General features: G+C 33.0%; 1 pseudogene; it reads right to left on the bottom strand.

The window, feature by feature from the left end:
* Nucleotides 1-21,429, bottom strand: part of LOC109103699 — a 67,562-nt pseudogene that overhangs the window by 31,178 nt on the left and 14,955 nt on the right.

Genomic DNA, 21,429 nt, shown 5'->3' on the forward strand with positions numbered 1-21,429 from the left:
GAAGTGATCTTCTACTACAGCAGTGTTTAAACAGAGTTTGTTGAAGATAGTGTGTGATAGTGTCTTCTCATCTGAAGAGCCAGAGAAGCAGAGATGTGCGTGTTTGTCACCTTGCTGCAGGGCATGATCCAGTAGGCGATGGCGAGGAAAGGCAATCCGACAGTGACGCCCAGAACCGTCAAACACTTCACTCCAATGGACTGCTGCCGCAAAAAACACAAAATATCATAACACAACATCAGCAACCACCTGCTGCCAGTCAGGATGAGCCACACAAACTGACACACAAATAGAGAAAAGAGAGGGACAATAAATCATATTACAGTAGCCAAACACAGAACATTTCACATTTATACACACAACACATGATGCTGTGACTACTGAAAATGTGCTAAACAGACACTGGAGTAGATTCCCTCAGAAACCGATGCTATAATATTGATTTATTATAAATATTTAGCTAGAAAATATTTATGTAATTAGATAAATGTTGATACACAATAATTGGGTACAATTACTAAAAGCAATGCTTTTATTTTTAATTGAGGTAAATGTATAATAAAAAAAAATAAATAACATATATTCTGAAGATATAAAATTATCTTCTTTTATTTATTCTTTTTTTTTTTACATTTAAAAGGTTTTGTCATCAAAACATATATCACCTATAAATAACACAACACTTTTCTCAAAAAAAAATATTATACAAAACTAACAACAACAAAAAAATTTAACAATTTTAAACACATTTAAAGAAGTCACCATCAAAATGTATTTGTCTAACCAATGGCAGACTACTGTCATCAAAATAAAATAAAATAAAATAAATACAAAATTAATATATAATATAATACAACATAATATTATATAATATAAAAATATTATAAATATAAATATTTTATAATACTACTAAACATATTTGTTTTTCAAGAAAATGAATGACGTCACAAAAAATGTATTTGTCTGGCCAATGGCACATTGCTGTCATCAAAATAAAATAAAATATATATTAATATAATATAATAAATATAATAATATAATAATAGCTTTTTTTATTCGCTTTATTTTTTCACAAGTAAGGTGCATATTTTCAAAACTCTTAGTACAAAAATCCAAACCAATCACACTTGTAACATTGCTAGTCATTCTTTCAAAACTTGATCTCATGCTTTCAATACAATTACACAGATTTTCATCCACATAATCAAAACATAAGATTATTGTATTATATATGTAATCACCGAAACGCAACATTGTGATCTTCTTTCGATTTAGTAGGCCTACTTTTAACCATCAGTTCATTCAAGAACAAACAATGCAAGATACATGTTTCAGATCACCTTTGTTGCTAAAATAATTACAGTAATAGAGTCAATAATTGTCATGTTAGAAAACACACTTTCATTACCTAACTTGCTGTTAAGTGGGCATGCATGAAGAGAAATTGTCCTGTGAGTGATTTATTTATTTTAGCCTGTAGGTGGAGTCCTGAGGAGGGATTTCCCTGATCCTCTAGAGTGGAGTGACATCTTCGAGGATTTCTTTTTGTTATAAAGGAATCATATGATGCGATTTCAAGTTTTCCTTTCTCTTTGGAGTGTTACAAGCTGTTCGGTAACATTCTGTTCAGTCTGGCGCTTCTGACTCACAGACAGTAAGTACCTTTACATATTAAAGGATTTGCCACTGATGATTCAAACGCAAGTTTTGTGCAGTGTAGAGCAGCGCTTGTTGTTTGTCATTTCTCCAATCACAAATGCAGACATGGTTTTATGTTTACATGGTGCGATACGCAATGCGTACAAAGACAGTATAAGTCATTATAATCAGTAATTATGTCCCCACTGGATGCAACAAATGCCTCATTTGTAATGGGTGTTATTGGGTTTGTCTCATGGTGCCAGGAGTTGGCATCACAGTATGGAAAGGGACGTAACATTTTCGTCACGCGCTTGAGGCATTCGGCCAATCACAAAGCACTGGATAGCTGGCCAGTCAGAGCACACCTTGCTTTTCAAAACGATGAGCTTCGTAAAAAATTAAGCGTTTCAGAAAGGTGGGACATAGAGGAGAAACAATAATGTACAATATGTGGAAAATAATGTGTTTTTTGAACCTTAAACCACATAAACACATTGCATTACACCAAATACACAACATAATGTTCTTATTAGCAACGTCATATGACCCCTTTAAAAAGAGATGGGAAGATGAAGGCTTGTGAAGCTTCTGAGGCTTTTTCCAGACTGTACGAACAAAAAGATTCAAAGCTTCAAAGCCTCAAAGACAGACCCGACAAGTGACATCTAGTGGTCAGTTGCAATTATAGCAGCCAATTTTCAAATGATTCACACATCTTGTTGATTCCAGTTTCAACACAAAAGCAATACTCAGCAATAGCAGCTGTGTCTTCATTCTGAGAATCATTGTCAACAAATAAAAAGTGTAACTATGTTACTATGAAGAAGGGAGGGAACAACAAGCATCTCATGTCACCTTATAATAAATGAAGCCATGTCAAAGATACGAATCAGTCACCCCGCTTCAGGTGTTTCATTGTGAAGTATGAAGCCTCAAACGTCAATGGTCACATGATCATGGAGATTTGATACAAGCACCTTTATTTTTAAGAATGTACTGCCTTTTTTATGGGGATATTTTATCTCCATAACATAGGATTTATCTGAACCACACACACACACACACATACACAATAGTGGTTATCATCTTAGATAAATCACATATAGTGTAAATATAATTTGTTGGGGCCTGCATTTGGTTATCCCTAAATTGCAAACAAGTTATTTAGAAACTAAATATATTGAATCTATGTCTATAGGGAATCGCTCGGTGAATCGGCATAAAAAGTTAACAATGCAATGTATCGTTTTAAAAAGTGTGCATCTTTTGTAGTATTTTAAACCTACATATGAGTGTATTTTTTATGATAGCTGTAACTGCAAAGGGACTATTTTAATAGGTAAATCAAATGTAAGCTTGTACAGTACTAATTACTAAGTTCAACTGACTTAATGTGTGTTTCTTATAGCAGTTAAAATATAGTCATTTTCTTTATTATTTACTTTCATTTTTAATTAAGTGATTTTAACTTTTAATTTAGTTATTTTAAATTATAATGGTCTAATGTTCTGCTATCTGTTCTGCAGACTATAAAAGGTGCAGCTGTCATAAAACAAGAGAGAAAGGCTACATGGCTAGAAATTGTAAAAAAAAATAAAACAAAATAAAATAAAAAGTCAAATAATAGTATGTGAGAGAGTAGTAATATCATTGCGTTCCTATTGGTCAGTGTTAGAGGAACTCAGCTTAGTCTGTCAGTTAACCTGCTTTAGACCAGGTTAGTTTCCCAGCATAAGTTGCCACGGTGACTAAGCTTAAGCTAGGCCAATGCTAAATTTGCTTTATGGAACCAAATCATTTGACGATGAGTTAGACTAACTGAAATAAGCCTGGCTTATTTGGTAAACTTGTTTTATGAAACAGGCCTGGAGGCGTTAGAAGTTAGAAGACACTTAAGTTAATTTATGATTTGCTGTCTGTCTGAACCAAAGAAATAAAAGTGATCATATTTTTTCCATTGTATCATATTGCATTCAATAGGGTTGCCACCTTCAGTGAGGCAAAATAAGGGACACCCACTCGAGGACCACCCACTTGGTGTTTCAAGCTTCTCAGCAAATTGCGTGTCATCACGTGTGTTAACCGCAATTATTATTGAATGTGACGTGACAAGATACACAACAGAGCTGTTTTCACAGATTAGGCATATGACTAAGAATGAATGTGTGCATATTCTAAAAAAACATGCAGGTTTGTTTACCACGTGCAGCAGTCACGTGACAGGGCTTTAAGGGCGCGCGTTCTGGAGACTCCGTCGCTATGGAAACAAAAAACACAAAATACATGTATATATATATATATATATATATACACATATATATATATACAGATTTGATGATGTTTTTTCCTGTTGTTTGGTGTTGTATTTCTATTAGAGGTAAATAACACGAGCAGTGAGCCCGTCTGAGAGAAACAGACAGACAGATCGTGACATTGATTTGAGGTGAGCCGCTGGCTGATAGTGTGATCCAGAGCTCAGTCTGACCGACCTAAAGTCCACAGCGAGTATGTGTGTGTGTGTGTGTGTGTGTGTGTGTGTGTGTGTGTGTGGTATGTGTGTGTGTGTGTGTGTGTGTGTGTGTGTTTAGAGTTTAATAATAGACAATCTATTTCATAAGGTACAAGCCATATAACATCCTCAACCTTAATCAACAGTGAAGTGAAGCTTGTCTGTCTTCAGTGATCCATTAAATTCTGACACTGAGAGAAAGATGTTAGTTATCGCAGTCTGTGTGTGTGTGTGTGTGTGTGTGTGTTACACTCTGAGATCACCTGAATCTTGTACCTGGTTGCAGTAGTAACAGTCCCAGCACCCCCTGCTTTTAATGAGAATTTGTCACTCACTCATTTGAATAAAAAGATGCTTAGTGTCCATCTACAAAAAGCTCTAATTTGTATTTGTATGCATCATTTATAATTTAATCTGCATAATTTCTAAAAGCTGAACTTGATTTGCATAATTTTGCAAAATTAAAATTTAAAATATGAATCATATTCATAATAAATAATACTAAAAGAAAAATACTTACACCAAATCGATTCTCAGGAAACGTGCATGAATTTGGAAGCTGTGAAGTGATCTTGTTCACAAAAAAAAATTCTTAGTATTTTTGTCTTATTTTTTAGTACGATATTTAAACATTGTGTTATTTTAGTATAATTGAGATAGTAATATTTTGTATTGTTGGTTTTTATATTTTCAGTATTAATTTTGAATTTTATAGAACTTTTTTGTACCTTTCTTTCAATGTCAATATAGTTTTTAATCTTTATATTTATGTTTTAGTTTAAATTATTTCAGTACCTTATGTTAAACAATTAAAAATGAGAAATGTTGCTTTGGAAAACAAAAAAAAAACTTTAACTTTATATTTTATTTATTATTTCTATTTCTATTTTATCATTTAAGTTAAAATTAAGTTTATGTTTTTGTATAGGATAAGTTACAGAATGTAATATCAAATCTTGTTTTCTGAAAATGTATCAAAATTACAATAAGTGGCTTTTCATTCCTTTTGGCAGAACTGACTAATTACATTTACTCGCGTTGCTGTAATTGAGTAGCTTTTTTGTATTTCTACTTTTTAAAGCAATTTTTAAAATCAGTAATTTTACTTTTACTTTAGTATATTTTGTTTGAAGTATTGTACTTCGCTACATTTTAAAACACATTAATTACTGAGTAAAAAAAAAATAATTGCACACTCGAAACTTCTGCAGTAAATAATGGGCAGGAGAAGAAACTGGCGCTAAAATCACACAGAAAAAGATGGAGACGGACAAGACAGGCGTTAGTGCTGCAGACCCAGCTGAAAACAAAACCTCATCGTATTGTGCTGAAGTTGAACTTGGAGGAAATGAAGTGAACCCCTGCCATATTTAAGCTCTATGCAGTGTAAGCTGTGTCTGCCAAGGGAGACTAAACTAGCAGCTTATAAAATGAAGCTTTGACAGTTTAGCAAGAGGTTTTGCACAAACAAGCCAAAAAGACAGTGGTGCAGGACTTGGGGTGTGCGATATATCGTCTGCGATAATATCGTAATTGTTGTTTTGACGAAGTGAGATTTGACATTATCGAGTATTTTGCAAAAAAACAAACAAAACACTCATGTAGAGTGCCTTGGTAGAGTAGATTAGACTAGTGCGCGTGCGCATTTAGAGTGCTCACTCTTTTAAAATGCATTTAGAATGATCACAAAATTGAAGATATAGGGACAGAAAATGTATATATTTATATCATTTCATATAGTTAATCAGTATCACACAAAGAGTGCCAATCTTTTCCGCAAAAAGCAGAGTGATAATAGATTTTTTTTTCAATAAAAAAGAAGTTAATTAAGAGACTTAACGTTTTAGACACCATATTGCCTGTTTTTTCTATATTTCGACAACAAAAAATTATTCCAAATCAGGCAGCACAGCACAGTTTGCGTCTCTGAGCAGCGTTTCATTCCTGAATGAATCAACTGTTTAAATGATTCAGTTCAATCACAATGACTCACTTATTAACACATTATTTGATGCCACCTACTGGTGGATTTAATTTCACATTAAAAGTATCTTTTTATTTTTTATTTTTATATAAAATTTCAAATACAAGTATTCAAACGTTTTATGTCTTATATATCAAAACATTATTTCTGCATTTGTAACTGCAGGTTAAATTCATTCATGTCATGCATTAAACAATTTGTAAATATATAAATGGCACTTCATATGAAGCTTCTGTGTTTTCTCTGCAGTGCAAAGATTAATTTTGTTGATACTGATTTAATTTGATTGATAACAGCCCAAATGTCTTATTATTCTAAATAACTGATTAAATTAATTGAAAACTGATTAAGAATTTTGCTCAAAGGAGGATTAACACTTTTAGAAATAAATGGCTTTATAAAGGTAAAAATGCCCTTAAAAAATTTAAAACAAATAAAAACTAATAAAAAAAAAACTAACTCGTATACCTACTAAAAAATCACCACACAAAATAAGTAATGGAGACGTTATTTTACTTTTTTTTGTCAATAACTAAGATACCCGCATAATAACACTCTTAGCAAAATATCATCTAATTATCGTTATCGATAAAAACCCAGAAAATATCAAAATATCTCTTTTTTTGTCAATATCGCACACCTGTAGCAGGACTTATAATGCTGGTTGGCACCAGGGTCAGAAATTAATGGGGGCTTGAGGCAAAAATGTCGCCCAAATTTTTTATGACAAGGTGCAAAAAGTGTCCCTGGACAATTAAGCTGAATTGGGAGCGTCAGCGCAAGTTCTACTAGGAAGACTTAATGCCACGTCACATTACAATTAGATCTAGCCAATTGTGTTTGCAGATACTATCGCCTGACTTATTGCCTGACTTTCCCTCGGTTACTTGCATATATGCCCGCGAAGTTTCCCCTCCATCCTCCCCACCACCACCAGGTTGGCCCTGTCTGATTCAAGCTACAGATGGGGCCTACGCCAAAATAATTTTGTTTTTTTTGTATTGGTTTTGTAAATAAATACTTTTGCATTTCATCTTCACCTCCTGAGTCTTTCTGGTAGAACTATTATGGCAGTCACAATTTACGGTAATGTGAAATGAATGAAGTGTTACATTTTAGAGTAGATCTGCTTATGTTACATCAGATGTCTTTATACTCGCATTTTGCAGCGTTGAGCATTATAACCATTCACACACCTTTCTGTTGAGTTCATGAATGCAGTGTCCAATCAGAGGCATTTTGATTCATCACTGCAGAGAACGCCGGAGTTGTTCAAGTGTGCGCGCTCACTGACTGAATTCTGAATCTGCATTTGCAAATTCTGTCATAATCATAAACAACAAAGTGCAAAATTTATTGATTTGCAATTGATTTCCTTCAGTGATTATGGGAGTTTTGCAAAAAGTGCATAGCTCACATTAGATGGACCATGGACCACTAAAGCGGTTTAGTGTCGTTTGCTTGCTTTCCTTGTATTATTTATAATAATATTTGTTTTGTTTTTCATGCTGCTGAAATAACCAATGAGAAGTTTTGATTTTCTAATCCTTCAAAAGCAATTAAAATTGTCATAAACGGTTATTAGCTTGTTTTTGTCTGTAGCCAGAATGTAACTTGCTTTTTCTGCCTATACTTGGTGTGATGGCCTGCATTGAAATCTCACATACCTCCCTTAATGTTTTAAATGTCACATGTTGACATGTTTTTGGTTATTGCAGTTTAACTTGTAAAGGTGTTCCTGTATCTAAGTTTTTGACTTTACTAAAGCATAAAAATACCATAATATGTTTGCAACATGCTTAGTTAACATAGTTATTTATCTGAAAAAAACAATGCTACAGTCAGTTATTCTCCTTTTAAAATGTGTGTCCCGGGCCGGAATGTCAGTTTTCTGTTTTGGTTTGTGAAGCCCACCCACTGCCGTTTACCCAGACTGTATTTCGGCATGCCGGGTTGCCAGTTTGTGGAAAACACAGCATATTTCATTTCATTCATCGTCAAGTGCGCTCGTTCCTGTTTGTGCCGTCAATCTGGGAACCTGCATGTGCATCAAGTCTGAGGAGGAGGGGCCGGGTGAAAAAAAACCCTCTTCAATATTTTGAATTTGGCTGCAATACCTATTTCAACCACTCGGTGTCAATCCTACATACAGCACCTTTAATTAAAAACAACTATTTTGAGATTTATAGGCCTATCCTATTTTTTGCCCCCCTCCCGCTGTTAAAATGTAACTAAGTAGGCTAACATTAACTCTGAGTAAATTTTAAATGAGTTACTTTTTACTTTTACTTGAGTAGATTTTTAGACTGGTACTTTTACTAGTACTTAAGTAAAATATCATTAATGTAATGGTACTTTTACTTGAGTAGAATATTTTAGTACTCTTTCCGGAGACAATATTTGGACTAAAATATATACATTTCTACAAGAGTTCCTTAAGTTGCAATTCTGTTTCTCTCTGGAATTGTATTTGTTATCTATTGGAGTGGAGACAATATTTGACTCTCATGCTAAACATTTGTTTAATTTTGGTCTGTTTGGCAGATAAATGTATATTGTTATTGTGGTCAGGTACCTTATTTCAAAATGTGGATGCCTCAAATATCTGCATTACTCCTACTTGAGGAAACTCACTTATGACAATCATCAAAAGTCTAATGACTTTTAGAAGATTTGGACACCTCTTTATGTTAATAACCTTCTCTGGTTCCCTATTCTACTTTAATTTTCTATTATTTATTTATTTAGTTTTATGTATTTCTTTCTTTCCCTTTTCCCCCGAATGTATGTTTGAGACTGTATCTTTATGTTTCTGGACATTGGCGTAACCACCAAAAATAAAAAATAAATTAATAATAAAAAAAATAAACATTAAGGGACTTTATGCTTAAACCAACAAACAAATATCTGTCAATAAGGTCAGAAAAATAAAACTTGTTTTATTCAATTAACTTTCAAAAAAAAAAAAAAAATCAAGAAGAAGAAAACAAGACTTAAGTAATACTTAAGTAATTTTAAGTAAATGAGTCTTTATTATTATTATAGCATTTTTAGATATTTATACTGTAAAACAGGCCAAAAATACTAAGAATTTTTTTTGTAGTATACATCTCTAAATTAATGAGTTTCAGTGCTCGTCTTCATCAGCAATACACAAATGCACACAAAAGTTATTGTACAGTCAACATGCACATTTATAACATATTACAATCAATATAATCGGATTCTGTATAAACTGAAAAACCCTCAATTCAAGGCTCTAAGGAAAATGGGTAATTATGACATTATGGCATTCAAGTGTGCTCATCTCATAAACACGATGATTGCAATGCTCCTCAAAGGCTGAAATTAACTAATGGGTCTTATTGTCACGGTGCTTCAGTCAATAAAACTATTAAGAATTCAATCGCAATCTGAAAGTTATTAAGATTCAATCAACCTGGCCTGTAATGAGAGATCATCTCAGGAGGGTTTGGATTATGCTGAGGGCAAAAGGACTAATTACCCTCACATTATCTGGTTAACAAGGTCATGATCCCTTTAAATCCACACCAGTGATGGATGACATGATCAGATCATAAAATTCACTTCACTGCACAGAAGAAAAAGTCACACCCATAGGAAAGAAAAATCAAAAGTGAGATCTCTTTAAGATCTCAATTATTTCTCCTAGACAGAAATGAGGTTACTTTAAGACCAAATGGAGATTTTTGCTTGAGTCTCCTGCTTCTCAGACTTGTTTCCTGAGACAAAAACTCTAACACTCTCACAGTGGTCTCCTTTAAAGCTTTAAAATAGACCTCAACAACTTTACACGCTGTGCTCAGAAATTTCTCCTTAGCTAGAGACTCTGGATCTCTCATATTTGATTAGAGATCTCAACAGAAGAGGTCCCAACAACATCAACAATATATTTATATATAATAAATAAATGTGAATTTGATATATATTTAAATTTGGTGAAGTATTTACACACAATAGTAGTGTTTCCTACAGTTGCGCGACTTGTGATTTATGCTAATAAAAATAAACAAACAGATATACATTTAGATTTTTTTATTTTTTATTTGTAATTTTTTTTTGTCCAATCATTTTTACAAAATATTTTTATGGCCTACTGTTGTGCAACTTGTAATTTATGCTGATTTAAATAAATATTTATTTATTTTTATATATACTGTATATATACATTTTATTAAATATTTATACACAATAGTAGTATGTCCTATACTGTTGTGCAACTAGCAATTTATGCTGATTTAAACAAACAAACAAAGACATTTTTAAAAGGCACCTGGAATGGATGCTTTTATTACTACAGAACATTATGCTGAGAATGCCTTTTTTCATTGCTCAGATGTTGCTCTTTCATTGCTCTGGAGACTTGATGCAGTTGCAGTTATGTTTCAATGAAGTATAATTCTTGCCTCAGAAATCTTCTACAGTGATTGAGGAAAAAATCAAAATTAGATGCAAACAAAGCCAACAGCTGACATGCAGTAAGATAACAGAGCTACAAAATCAACGTGAAAAGCAGCTCAGATCATTTGATGAGATCTCTTGTGAAACCGAGCCTCGTGTGAGATTATGGGCTCTTTTTCTCAGGAGAAACATCCGAGACACTCATTTCATGGTGATGCAGATCATCACATGGCTCTTGGACACATCAGCGACTGCATCTGTGTTTATCTTGTGAAATGAAAGCAGTGAGACGGTGAGACGTGTTGCCACTGGCCTGCTGTCTCTCCTTCAGACAGAAACACACACATAAAAACAAAAATAAAAAAAAAAAGAAAAAAAAAAATACAATTCAAAAAAAAAACTCATGATAAAACATATTTATTACCATAAACATCTATGCGTGAACTAAAAACAATAGTCTGTGCAATGATTTCATGATGAAGCTGATGGGTTTGGAAGTTGTGGAGCTGTTATCATTAAAGTGAGCACTGAAGTCAGAAGGTGAGGAAGTTGTGGAGCTGTTAGCATGCAGACAGCGAGTTCTCCATCTGAGACACAGTCCACCAATCAAGAGTTCAGCCGAGGTGAAGAACAGAAGCTCTCAGATACTTGATTAGACTCCAGAACTGAACACCTCACCTCACCTCACGTCTCCAAACCCACTGACTTCATCCTGATAGGATTTGGATCGCTTTAGATTTGTTTGTATTGCAGGCAGTGTAAATAAATAAGATTATGAGGTTTTTATGCCTCATATAATATGATATATGGATCTCATACTCAGGGGGGAAAAATTTATGATTTCTTTCATTATAAACAAATATAATACTTTAGGCTTTTATGGCTCATATAGTAGTGAGAATATGGAGGAAAAACAGCTCAGTTTTATTCAGAGACACAAACCGAGCAAAAAAATGCAATTTGTGTATTGTGTCTTAAATATGATACAGTAGGCATTACAGGGGTAAGAGTGTTTCACCTTTTTAACTTCATATTTGATGGAGAGTTTGATGCGGCTCAGACAGGGTCTCTGGTGTTCTGTGGGCGGGTTCTGGTCCACATCACCGTTCAGAATGGGACAGAGATCCAGAACACCTACCACAAAATCCTTACACTGCATGGACAACTTCCTGTAGTCATTCTGACAGAGAGAAACACAGAGAGAGAGAATAGTCAGGAGACCCCTCTCACCTGTCAATCAAACCATATTCATTTGACATATTTTACATATTCATTCCATTGAAGAAAATTTGGAGAGATTTAAGAATTTATTAGTTAGTTATAAGAAGTTATCCAAGAAATTTTCTTTTAAGAAATATTTTTCTTTAAAGAAAAATATAAAATTAAAAAGTTTTGAACTTTATGAACGTCAAAAAAAAGCAAATAACCCTAAACAGTTTTCTCTCCATGTACAGTAAATAAAAATAAAAAAAATCGAAAAGCAGACAGCAGTGGACAGCAGACAGCAAAATAATATTTAATATTTATATAAATAAATATACATTTTTAAATATTTATAATAAAAAATAAAATATTGTTTAATTATTGAAAATATGTTTAAAAAGTATTTATACATCATCACATTCATGTTTAGTTATTTTGCAGAAGCTTTTATCCAAAGCGACTTACAATAGGGGGATACATAAAGCGATTATGTCTTAGCAAACAGACACAGGAAAGTGCTTGTAATACCAAGTTTTAGACCATTGTTCAAATAAGTACAAGCTAGAAAGAGAAGGAAATAAATAAACAGAAAGACAGGATTTTTTTTTTATAGTTTTGTTTTACTACAATATATTTATGTAATTTTAAATGGATTTAAATTATTCTATATAAATACAACCGATACTTAAAAAACAATCAAGAGCTGTTTATTTTTTCTTTAGTTAAATAAAAGAATCTGTAAACGGTATTTGTAAAAATTAACCTGCAGTGAAAATTTAAAGGGGTCATATGACGTTGTTAAAAAGAACATTATGTTGTGTATTTCGTGTGATGAAATAGTTATGCAGTTTGAGGTTCAAAAATCACATTATTTTCCACATAATGTACATTATTGTTTCTTCTCTATGCCCCGCCTTTCTGAAAGTTTTACAAAGCTCATTGGTCTGAAGGAGCGATGTGTGCTCTGATTGGCCAGCTATCCAGTGGTTTGTGATTGGCCGAATGCCCAAGCGTGTGATGGAAATGTTTATGCCCCTTAACATACTGTGATGCATGTCCCGGTCAGAACACCAGCGAGACAAAACAAAAACAATAAAACCCATTACAAAATGAGCCATTTGTTGCATCCAACGGGGACATAATTACGGATTATAATGACTTATACTGTGTTTTTGCGCGTTGAGTTGCATATCGCACTGCGTAAACATATAACCCTGTATGCATTTGTGATCGGGGAAACGACAAACAACAAGATCTACTCCACACTACTCAAAACTCACTTTTGATTCATCATTGGCAAATTCTTTAAATATGAAAACATACTTACAGGATGTGAGTCAGAAGCACCAGACTGTCCTTGAAAAGTTGGAACTGCCCCACTTAGAAACAGCCTTTGAGCACAGACAGCATACTACTCTCCCAGGTTCAGGAAACAGTCCTCCGTAAAATGCACTGCACACATCTGAATATTTGGGTTGAACTGTTCTGGAATAGTGCTGTAAATACAACTTAACCACTGATTTCTAGTTAAGTTTCTAGTCTTTTGGAAGGCCAAACAAAGTATTTTCGCTTTCACAACGAAACACAGCATCTCCACAACATGATTTGGGCGGCAACAATACTACAGCGAGAATAAAAGTTACGCCGCCTTTCTTTGTGTGAACATTTGGGCGGCGTTATGCAAATCTTTAACATCGTCACATCGTGACGTAGACATGTGGGATGTGTTTAAACAAGGCTTTTTAGGAGGGCGTGGACAAGTCTTAACTTTTATAAAGAATATCTCTTTGGGCTTGAGACTTTTGTCTTTGCAACTACATTGAAATATCTGAGTTCCTTTTTCAAATAAGTAAAGTTACATTGGTTTCCCATTTATTTACTGACACATCTCCTGTCCCCAGAAACCACAATAAAATTTCCCATTCCTGTGATACATTCAATCAATCAATCAATCAATCAATCAATCAATAATAAAAAATAACTTAATATATATATATATATATATATATATATATATATATATATATATATATATATATATATATATATATATATACACATACAAAAAAATATATAGTAAAATAAAAATATAAAATATGTAAACGAGGTGAAAATAGTGATTTTTGTTGCTAAAATTATTTTAATTTTTTGTTTTCTACTTATTTTTTATTTTACATTATAAGAAAAGGCTTAATAAGAAAGTTCTTTTAATTTCATAATTTTGTTTATTTTCATTATGGCCTAAAATGAGTCTCTTGAGAGATTCTTCCAAACTTGATATAGAAGTTACAGGACAGCAAAACGCTCCAATTATAGGACCTAGCATTCACAACGACACCGGAGATCCAAAATGGTCCTGCAAGACTGTCACAAAAATAATAACCCTTACAATCCCCACCATCCATCCTGCAAGACTGTCACAAAAATAATCGTGTGGAGGTGTCCGTCTGTCCAGAGGACAACTGCAGTTATCAGCCCTTTCAATCCGCATCAGTGTTCTTCAGCGAAACAGCCGAGTGTTTGATTCCGACACTGAGGTCTGTGGGTGGAACAGATGCTGAGCTCCGGACAGCCGTCAGACTGATCTCTGAGATAACGAGCAACCTGTCCATCACAGGAAACAAATCCCTTCACCCGTGTGTGTCTGAATCACCATCCGTTCAAGCAAAGACAAGGATAGACCTTCGCTATAATCAAGGTCTGTCTGTGATAAACTCTGAACCGTTCCACAGTTTGGGCTCAAAGCAGCCTGTCATTGTTGGATCAAGCTGACTAAGATGGATTTGCCAAACAGAATTCGTCAAACACGCTGACTAATGAATATACATTTTCATTTAAAAAGTTTGGTCTCAGCATAAGATTATATTTTCATTCAGCAAGGAAGCATTAAATTGATCATAAGTGGCAGTAAAGACATTCGTTCATAATGTTACAAAAAGATTTTCTTTTTCAAATAAATGCTTTCTTTTGAACTTTCTATTCATGAATAATAAAATGCATCACATTTTCCACAAAAAAAATAAAGAAGCAGCACAACTGTTTTCATCACTGATAAGAATCTGAAATGTTTCTTTAGCAGCAATTCATCAGACTAGAATGATTTCTGAAGGATCATGTGACACTGAAGACTGGAGTAATGAATGCTGTGGAAATTTATTCAAAGTTATATTTTACAATATATTCAGATAGAAAACCATTATTTTAAATTATAACAATATTTCACAATTTTATTGTTTTTACTATGTTTTTAATCAAATAAACGCAGCCTCTGTGACCAGAATAATCTTCAAAAACATGAAAAAAATCCTTACCAACTGTAAACTAAACAGAAAATGTTATTTTAAACAAATTCATTAAGTGCCATCCATTTGCTATAGGATCTAGTCCTGACATCCATTAGACTATCTACTAATTATGTGAACACTAATGCTTCTAGCCATGCAAGTTTGATTTTACAGTATGTGCCGATGCATTACGAAACATAAAAATAATTCATAATTCAATGCAAAGTTTCACATCCGAGTTGTAACTCTAATGTGGATTTTAGAGCATTTGGAACATTACATTTACAAATCAGCATCCATAACCAAAACTTTTATAATGTGAAATATGATTAAGATGTCTTCCTCTGGCTTTAAGTGATCTGCAATCCTTACATTAGATGTAATATCTCAAATCTTCTACAAAACCATTAAAATTGTTGTCTCAAAATTACTCGCATTAGCTGAAGCGAAAGCATTATCAGCATCAAATCTGCTGCATTATGATTCTACGCATATGAGTGAACATCTTAAATGAACCAAAAACACAAAAAAACATCAGCATCAAATCAGATCCAAAAATGCAAACCGACAGATCCAGCAAAAATTAATCTACATTTGCAGAAAACACATACTTTACACTTAAATAATAAGCAAAAAAAAAAAAAAAAATACATATACTTATATATATATATAATTAATTATATATCATATGCTAATTTTTGTAAATGGAAAACTTGTGTAGAAACTGCTAGTAAATTTCACAAACACTTACAAATCAACAGCAAGTAACATTGATTTAAACATGAAATTTTGAAGAAGGAAATTTTCCTGTCAAACACACTCCAATAATCTTTGTTTAACTTCGAAAAATATTTTTTATTGTTAAGTCATTATTTTGTTGTAATATTTGCTCTGTTTGCTTTATGCAATAGTTACTTTTTACTATTTTTCATCGTGTGAATCCTGCTTGTATTAAAATTTGTTATTAACATCGTATTAAAACCAACAAAAAATCATAATTTTTAATTATTATAAAAGTTCACAATCCACAACAATTAAAAACAAAAACAGAAAATGTTTTTAAATGTATAAATAATAACAAATTTCAAGTATATTTTGAATATTTTGAATGCTGAACTAGGACATGGCCCTGGTCTTTATTTCAGAAATCTGCTCACTATAACCAAACAAACAGAAATACACAAGGACTCTGATCAAGCAAATTGGTTAAAAAAAACCAATTAAACACGTGAAAGCACAGTGGGGAGACCGGCCATCTGAAAACACTCTCATAATGTGACTGTAAGTCATATAAACACTTTTAAACTAGAAACAGCGGTTTGGGAGACTCTTGTAATTGGGGCTGTTTACGTAAGATGCTGAATCGATGCTGCAAGAAAGCAGTTCTACACACAAGGGCATTTTTAGGAATGAAAATCTGAGATAAAGGCTATTAAACTATTTAAATGAATACACAGCCAGTGTAACAGCCACAACTGTTGATTAATGAATGCAATTTTCTTGTTTCCTTGCAATAATACAGCAATACATTAATTATAGACTGTATTTAAAGCTGCTGAGTGTGCGTTTAATGTTCAGAGACATTATCAGAGGCAAACAATGATAATCTTTTTTGAGTATGTGTTTACGATTACATCTACAGAACAGATTTAGAGAAATGTAGCATTACATCACTTGCTCACCAATGGATCCTCTGAAGTGTATGGGTGCCGTCAGAATGAGAGTCCAAACAGCTGATAAAAACATTACAAAAATCCTCAAGTAATCCACATCAATCCAGTCCACCATTTTGTAAGAAACAAATCCATCATTAAGATGTTTTAACTTTAAACTGTTGTTTTCGGCTAAAATATGAGTCCTCTATTAATAACTATGATGAAAAAAGTTGTCTGTTCTGAATCCGCAGAGAAATATGCACAGAACAAGCACAAAAAACAGTCCAAAACAAGTTCTAAACAAATATTTGTGTGGATTTTGATGTGAGAAGACAACAGAGAATGGACTTTATCAGTGGAGGTAGGGTTATTACGGATTATGGAATTGTATTTTGATCTGAAGCAACCGTTTGATGATAAATGTCTTAATGATGGATTTGTTTCTTCCAAACATGCAGATTTTCACTTCAAAATATGTTAATTGATGGACTGGAGTGGTGTGGATTACTTTTGGATTATTGTGATGTGTTTATCAGCTGTTTGGGACTCTGATTCTGACGGCACCCATTCACTGCAGAGAATCCACTGGTGAGCAGGTGATGTAATGCTACATTTCTCCAAATCTGTTTCCATGGAGAAACAAACTCATCTTAATTTTGAATGGACTGAATGTGAGTGTAACTAGCTGTTTTTTGCAGTCAAGTTTGATGCTGTATTAGACATTGAGAGAGTTTCTGTTCACTGCATCTGGAAAACAATTTGCTTTTGTACATTAGATTCCTCAACAGGGCCAATCTATGGGGAACAGAAGCAGAGAACATTGAGCTGTTTCCTCAGGAAATATAGAACGGAGTTGTTCTGCAAACATCTGCAGGTGTGTGTGTGTTTGCAGGGGCTCAAACTGTATTCCAGCAGTCTGACCTCAACACTATATGATGACACAGCATTTACTGCAATGCTTTTCTTCTCTATTTTTACAATGTGGACTGTATTTGTTCTGTCTTCTACATATTAATGATTTTTTTAAGGTATCAATGATACCTTAATAATACCGACACAGTGTCATTCATTGCATTCAAACATTTGGATTCATGCCGAATGAGAGAGGTATGCATCAGTTTCTCCTTAAATTAATTTGTTTTTGGCTTGACTTTTATATACTGTATAAGATACCAGATCTCCTGTTTTTTTTTTTTCTTCTTTTTTCTTTTTGAGTAAAGATATTGCTGTACTTTATTATTATTATTATTATTATTATTATTAATATAGGCAAAGAAAAAGTTTAAAAACAGTTATTAAAAAGTATTTTTTCTACTCTAATCGGTTTCGGAATGGTAATAATGCAGAGAAACGCAGGAACAAAAGCATTAAAATATCAGTTCTGCTCGGAGTGAACCGATTGAATTTTTTTTTTTTTTTTTTTTTTAGCCCTGATTTGATGTACTTGAAATAAAATATTTAAAAAAACATACTAAAATACTTAACTAAAACGAAATTAGCCCAAACTAAAATGTATGTATTAAATAAATAAACTAATAAAAATGACAAAAAAACACAAAATTTAAAAACAAAATCAAAAATTTAACTTAAATTATAATGAAAATAAAATCTAATTCAAAATATCAACCTTAACCCGTTTAATCCCAACTCCTTCCCAGACATGAACATACCCAAATGATGTGTCATTAGCAACCCGTTGAAATAATCAATAATTATTTTTGGGGGAAAAGTGTGTGGAAAATTGTGTTTTATGGTCGGTGGGATAATGTGTGTACTGAAATAACATATTTCTGCAGTCATAAAAATTGTTATATATCTTAGCCCAGCTATTTTAAACAGTTTGATCACATTCTAGGGTTACTATTATGCATAAAAAAACCCTTATACAACATTGATAGGAAATTGTTGTTATTATTATTTTATTTTTGTATTTTTTTTTTTTTTTTTGTAAAAAAACAGTATTATACAACATTGATATTGTAACTTATTTGTAACATTTGAACTTTTAATTTAGTGCAATATTTTGTCATTGCAACATTTTAGTGTAATTTTCACTTACAACTGCAACTGGATTTATATTGTACAGTATACCTAAGTTCACTGTTATCCCACCGGTCACTATTGTGACCATCAAGATGTTTATTCATTCTATGACCACACTCAACAAAACTGAATAATGTGAATTCATATATTAATACTAGACACCTCAAAGATAAAGTGTACCAAAAAATCTTTGGAGCATTGATGCAGCCATCATCTTCTCAAGGTGCAAAAACAGGAAAATAAGCTGATCTGGTCATGTGACAATTTGCACTAATCATGTGAAACAGCACATACTCAATTGAGACCCTTTATTGTTCAGTAAGTCAGTAAGATTTTTAGAGCTTTATAAATGAAAACCTTTTTTTATGGTCACTATTGTGACGGGAGGGATTAAATGGGTTAATAACCTTAATAATACAGACAGACACAGTTTCATTGCAATAACACACAAAACTGGGTCAAGTTCAAGCTCAAACCGGTGTGCACCGTTTTGCTATGGTTTCCGGTTTGAATGACATGTTTCCTGGAAACGGTGTGCAACAGGGTTTGAGATACATTTTCTCTTCCCATGCGATATTAAAAAAAAAGCTCGCACAATGTAATTAACATCATATATAAACCATGCGGTATTAAAGAAACAGCACGCACAATGTAATTAACATCAAAACAAATTCACAAGAGCAAGTATATTGTTTGCACATTTAATTACATTAAAGGCAAAATAACTAAAATAATAAGAGCACAATTATACATCTGGAACTTCTTTAAGTCTGTCTAAATATCATTTAGTAATTGCAATGTCTTCTGGTCCATATCCTTTCCTTAGAAAGGTGTGCTAGAAACTAATTAATGCAACATAAAAATACTATACATATTTATATATTTTGCTATTGTATTGTGGAGTGACACTTTCATTAACTTTTCTATACTACTCTGATTATATAATGTTAAATATTACAATAACATAGCACAACAACAGTGATCAGCAATAATGATAAGCCTAATACTCACAATAGAAATAATAATAAGGTCATATAGATCATAACACAGTTTTGGAGGTGAGAAGTGGATTATTCTTCAGCTGAAATGTTTGCGAGGCAAATGTTGGATCACAATAATTAGGAACCACAGTTTCCACAAATCTCTTCATTTGATTGGGATGTTCTCTTTTATTCTGGACAGCAAGGGCAGCGACTGTAACATCGAGCCGATTTTGCAGTATTAAACACGTATTTATACCAATCATATCAGGGTCTGAAAATATTTCTAAAAAGAAAACACAAAGAATGGCCTTCTCAGCTGCCATAGTTGCAACTCTTGCGTCATCAGAAATGGGAGTTCAACGCACCACCGTTTCCGTTTAAAAAAACGTTTTGCACCATTTTTGCCGGGGCTGAATGCAGCCCTGATGACAGCACCACCTACTGGTTAGAAATGATAAACTTATTAATAATTTTGCCAATGGAGGTGTAATGATAAACAAACTATATGCATGTCAGTGTTCAAGCTCTGTAATTCCTGCTTGGATCTACTGTATATTCCTAAATATTTACTTTGCAACTATTTAGTCACTTTGCAGACACTTTTATCCAAAGTGACTTACAATTGGGGAAAACAAATTCTTCTTAAAGAGGATTCTGGATATTACCAGTAATTGCATAAAAAAAAATACAAAGTATAAAACCTTTTGGGTCTCAAATGCTAAAAAATACTATTTTCTTGAAACTACATTAAAACCCCTTGGAATTCCAAAAATACAAAAACAGTTTTCTAAAAAAAAAAAATCACACAGTTGTCAGAACAAAGAATGTCATATTGTTGAAATGTGAAAAGGCTTTGTTAGTTCCCAGCATGCATTGCAGTTACTGTTCGTAAATAAATATAAAATCAATAATGTCATGACTTTTTAAACTGTCTTTTTTTTTCATGCAGGAAACAAAAAAAATAAAATAAAAAATGAATAAATAAAAAATACTCAACAACATTAACTGTCGTTTCAGTTGCTGTGACAAGAATTTTTCTATTATCAAAATAAGTCAATCAACATTGCATGAACAAACACATTTATATTGGGTAAACAAAGCATCTTTACTGAAAATACCTAAAAAACTATTGTTGAGAGAACTCAAGTCTTACTGCATCAAGTTGCTTTATCTATTTTTTCTTTGTTTTTTACAGTGTAGGCAGTTTTCATTTATATGCTGTTTATTGTTGATAATCGCATTATTTTCATATGCATACACACGAAATTGCTCATTTCTGCATCTTCCTTGCCTGTGTTTTTGATTGGCACATTCTAGATTCATTCAGGAGATGAGTAATAGAGCCCCTAAGTAAACAGTGAAAACGTGGAAACCTGGAAAATTCTGTGTTTGGCAGGGAAAGAGTTAAATAGGGGAAAAAAAAAATCAAATGACATGCAAATATCCAAAACAACTACAACTAATCTTCTAGATAGTGATGCCTGAGCCCACTTTCCTTCATGATTTGTTTACTAGCTCTTTCTAATAGTTGCTCTCTCGGTTTAGCATATGATGATGGAGTGGATATGATAATGTCAAATGATGAAAATGATCCCCTGTCACACACTCCCATGAGCCCGACCTGCCCGAGGTGTGTGTGTTTCAGTGTGTTTCATATGACTGATAGCCAGCTGATTTAGCAGATTTGCCCTTTTCACTGGTCTCT

This window comes from Cyprinus carpio, chromosome B14 (assembly GCF_018340385.1).
Source record: "Cyprinus carpio isolate SPL01 chromosome B14, ASM1834038v1, whole genome shotgun sequence".
Classification (NCBI taxonomy): Eukaryota; Metazoa; Chordata; class Actinopteri; order Cypriniformes; family Cyprinidae; genus Cyprinus; species Cyprinus carpio.